A 4,676-nucleotide genomic window follows, 5' to 3' on the forward strand; every position below is an offset into this window, starting at 1 on the left:
AAATTATTTCAGTCCCATTACAAAGTTTGCACTGCACACCCACGCACCCACAAGCCTGCACACCCATCCCCATTCCAGTGCTTTCACTTGTCATTGTCGTACTCGTCATCATCATCATCCTCATCACTGTACTCACCATTGTCTTCATTCTCTTTTTCCACAAGAACCTACAAAAGGACCACAGAGACTTGACCTGGCTAATAGCACACCACGCTCTCCCAATGAGGGTGTGGAGACACAGAGAGGGATGAAGGACTGACCCAACCATCCCAGGAAAACCTGCCAAGATGATAGAGAGACCATCAACCACCTCCTATGGCTCTGCCCCTATGCCAAGGGAGTGTGGAAAAAGGTAAGCCGACCCCTTCAAGTGGTGGCAGGAGTCAGGCTGATGACAAGGGAGGCAGCACTGTATGGACACCTGACTAAACAGCAGGGGTTCCTAACAGCTCGTTTCGACCAGTTTGAGAAAATTGGAAAATTGGGAAGTTAGATCAGCATTGACACTGCCCTAAATTGCACCACCACTTGGGCAGCATGAGGGGGACTCAAAATGACTACTCCCAACCACACAAGGGTGGGATAACTCAGAATTAGGCCCACGTGGGGCAGAGTCTGGATTGCCCCCATGCTCCAAAGAAGCAGTTGTCTTCTCCTGTAAGAAGTGGGGCCCAAACACATGTGGAGGAACAAGACAGAAAGGAATGAACAAGGTGCAAAGCATGTCTGAAAAACCAAAGCCAGGACACTTCCAGCACTTCCATCCTTCCCTCCGTTGCATGGCTAGAAGGCAGGGGGAGGGATATAACCCTCCCCCCACCTGACACAGAGGAACAAGTGAGGCTGATCTATTCATGGGCTGCCTATACATGGGGGAGTATTTGGGGAGAGAAGTTGCATAATAAACCTTGATCTTGCCCCACTCTCCCTGCTCACAAGGGTCTGTGGGTTGCAGAGACCTGGACCCTCAGCGTCATTCTCCAGCCCCTTCATGGCACAAGATTATTTACCATCACAGGCTGTCACGGGGCAACAGGCACCAGGAAATAACATGACACGACTGTTGTTCAGCAATTGGCTGGTGCGCTGGGGGCTGACAGGCTGGAAATTCCCAGCCAGGGCTGCTTGAGTGATGCAAACCCTCATGCTTGTGCCTGGGCGGCTGAGGAGGGAGAAAAGAGACTACTAATATTCTCACAGCAGAAGCTGGTGACCTGCCAACCTCTGCAGCACCACTGAGGGCAGAAACACCTGGCAGCAACACCACTGAGCCAACACCTGAATGAGTCACAGAAACGTAGGGCTGGAAGGTACCTCAAGGTCATCTAGTTTGACTCCCTTGCTCAAGGGAAGATCATCCCTGATTAAGCCATCCAAACCATGTGTTTGTACAACTGGATCTTGAAAACTTCAGGACCTGTATCACTAACCCCAGATTGGGGTTCTATTGTGCTCAGTACTATCTAGTGACATAGTGAGTGAGAGACTCTCCCTGCCCTGAAGAAGCAGGGTGGTGCTCTGCTCAGGGCTGGCTTTGGAAGTGGGAGAGCTGAGGTCCATTATCTCTGCCACAGACTTCCTGCATGGCCTTAGGCAAATTCTTTAGACTCACATCCTCAAAGGGGCTTGACCAATAGCATACTGGCTAGTCTGGGATGTGGTGCTTTGTTTTCCTGGTGGAGTTGTTCTTTTTTGCATAAATTATTCAATATTCATTGGAGGAGGAATTAATGCTTTGTCTCTGTGGGGTCCTGACTGCTGGCTTTTCTCTCTGGCCCAAGGCATACGTAATGGTCCATACAACACGGTGCAGCTCCATCTGGGGAAACAGAAAGAGCCACGCTGGAGCCAGCAATAACCCAGTGACTAGAGCACTCATGTGGGATGTGGGTTCAAGCTCCAGCTCCAAATCTATTAGCCCAAGACAGGCAACCTGCACAAGTATGTTGCCTAAGACTCGGCCCTTTTTCCCTCTGGCTCCCTACACAGCTCTCCCTGAAAGTCCCTTCCTTGGGCACCCAACTCTCCTCATACACTGCCTGGGGTCTGGGCACCTACCCTGAGCCCAGGACCAAGGGTTCCCTGAGGCAGCAGGGCACCACACAGTCTGTACTGCAGCCCCCGCTGCATCCTGGGAACAATCGCCCAGCCCTACATCAGAGGGGTGAATAAATTACAGGCTCAGCTCAGTGGCTGTTGTGAAGACTGGGTGAGCATGTGGACTGAGGAGCCTACACGGCCTACTAAGTAACCTACAGGGAAAGGACCAGAGCTTAGGAGGGTCATTAATTATTACTGTCGCCAGTGTCTTGAGGGGTAGTCTCAGCCCTCTGTCACTGTGGGGATGTAATGTTGTCCTCTTCTTGGGCTGCTGGAATCCCTCATCAGCCACTGCATTACCGGGGATTTGCACCAACATCCTGGCAGAGAAAACCCTCTGTGCACCATTTCCTTGAGCCCTCTGGCCTGACATGTGTCTCTGCTCCATGGAAGCAGGATTCTCTTTCTTTGAGCAGTTCTGCAGTCTGTGAAGAGAAGCTTTATCAGCGTCAGTCGCTCACAAAAGGGAGGGCTTTTTGGAGGACTCCACAAGGCTGCCTCCCTGCCCCTGCCATGAGGAGCAGTGGTGACAGCAATGGGGAAGCAGGGAGCCTTTTTTTTTTTTTTGAAAAATATATTTCTCTCTATATATAGTTATATATATATACAGCATCCCGGGTAAGCATTTCTATACAAAGCTTAAAACGCATTTAAAACCCATGCACCCTTTATAATGGTCACCCACATGCATCTGCGCCCCCCACACACCTGTTCACGGTCCTTTCCATAACACAGTCTCTTAGTTTTCATCCTGCTGTTGGGGTTTACATTGTCTGCTTGTTCCCTGTCTTGGTTGTTGTCACACTCACTCTCACTGTTGCTTCCACTACTGCTGACACTACTATTGTCATCATTGCTGTGTCGAGGTCCGGTTGTGTCACTGTCATCTTCATTATTGCTGACCAGTCAGCCTCTCTGAGTGTCTTTGAATAGCTTTTGCCAAGAGTCCCTTTGCCAAGTGGAGTTGGCTGCTTCTTCTCCATCCTCTCCTACCACTTTCTGGTAGTAGGATCGGAGTTCACTCAGAAACATTTTGACACAGTCTGTTTCCTCGAGCTCCGTGTCTATACACCAGTAGGTTCCTGCATTGCCACTGGGCGCTCCTGACGCAGGACACAAACTGGTTGAAGTGAGCTGTTGGGGCACCTGCTGTTTAGTCAGGTGCCCATATAGTGCTGCCTCCCTTATCATCAGCCGGACTCCGGTCACTTCTTCCAGGAGCTGGCTTACTTTTTTCCACACTCCCTTGGCATAGGGACAGAGCCATAGGAGGTGGTCAATGGACTCTCTATCATCTTGGTAGGTTTCTCTGAGGTGGTTGGGTCGAGTCCCTTGTCCCTCTCTGTGTCTCCACACCCTCACTGGGAGAGCACGGTGCGCTATTAGCCAGGTCAAGTCTCTGTGGTCCTTTTGTAGGTCCTTGTGGAAAAAGAGAATGAGGACAATGGTGAGTACAGTGATGAGGATAATGTTGATGATGATGATGACGACGATGAGTATGACAATGGGACAGCAGGGAGCCTTACAACCTAACACAGGGATATGGCATAGAGTGCTCCCCCGCCAACCCCAACCTCGGGGGCATCAGAAGAGCTCTCCCCAGTGAGAGAGCTGTAGCTCCCCCTCTGCTTTCAACCTTTTTTAACCCTTTCTAGTACCCACCCCTAGCACTGGGCAGTTGGGTTCTCAGACAAACAGGCTGAGCCCTGTGTGTGACTGGTTTCATGATGCTCTCTGGCTGCTATGCTGCAGATAAGTTCATCTATGATCCTTGGAAACCCACTATCCCACTTTGCTGTGCAGTTGACTTCCCTGTGACCCACTTGGGAACTGAATGTTACTTCCAGGCGCTCACCTCATCTCAAAACTCCTTGTGTCATTGCTTGTTCCAGGGATTTGCAGAATGTGTGTATGTGTGTGTGTGTGAATCAAGGGCATGCCTCATTCTTCATGAGGTATAAGCTAAGGGTGTTTGTGGATCTAATTTATGAATCAGTGGATCTCAACCTTTTTGGATTTAAGGCGCCCTACACTGGACTCAGGGCTGCTCTCTATAACTTTTGTGAATTGAGTGGCAACCGATTAAAAACTACCTTATACATTACAGCGCTCATGCCCTCGCAGAGCTGCAGGATCTACTTATCTCCTCACAGCTCACTAATCCCCTCACACCCTGGGGCACCCTTCAAAGGATCTTCAGGGACCTGAGTTCAGAGTCACTGACACAGACGGTGTGCTTCTGTGTCTAGATTGTGTGTGGATCTGCACACCTGTAAGGCAAGTCTGCTCTCGGGTGGACGGACCATGCCTGATGCCAGGGGCGGATCCAGGGGGTGCACTGGTGCCCTTGCACGTCCCTTTGATTCCTGCTCCACCCAAAGTTTAAAACCAACTGCCTGGCAGTGGCGGCAGCATTTCTAGTCAGGCTGCCTGAGGGAGTCACTTGACTTCATGGCTCATTAAATTCTACCTGATTCTTGGAAGAAAGGGGCATCGGTAGCTATTGCACGTGGTGGCGAGGGGCGCAGCCAGCGACCTACAACCTCCCAGACCTCGAATGGCGGAGGCTGGCGGCG

General features: G+C 50.8%; 1 long non-coding RNA gene across 1 annotated transcript; it reads right to left on the bottom strand.

Annotated features, from left to right (window-relative positions):
• Positions 1 to 3,075: 3,075 nt before the first annotated feature.
• Positions 3,076 to 4,447, bottom strand: LOC109300415. The gene is made up of 2 exons (XR_002098209.1): positions 3,331 to 4,447; positions 3,076 to 3,203 (listed from the first exon to the last, which is right to left on the bottom strand). It is a non-coding gene; the product is annotated as an uncharacterized LOC109300415 (long non-coding RNA).
• Between the last annotated feature and the right edge of the window lie 229 nt (positions 4,448 to 4,676).

This window comes from Gavialis gangeticus, unplaced genomic scaffold (assembly GCF_001723915.1).
Source record: "Gavialis gangeticus isolate Ggan-Ray unplaced genomic scaffold, GavGan_comp1, whole genome shotgun sequence".
NCBI lineage: Eukaryota > Metazoa > Chordata > Crocodylia > Gavialidae > Gavialis > Gavialis gangeticus.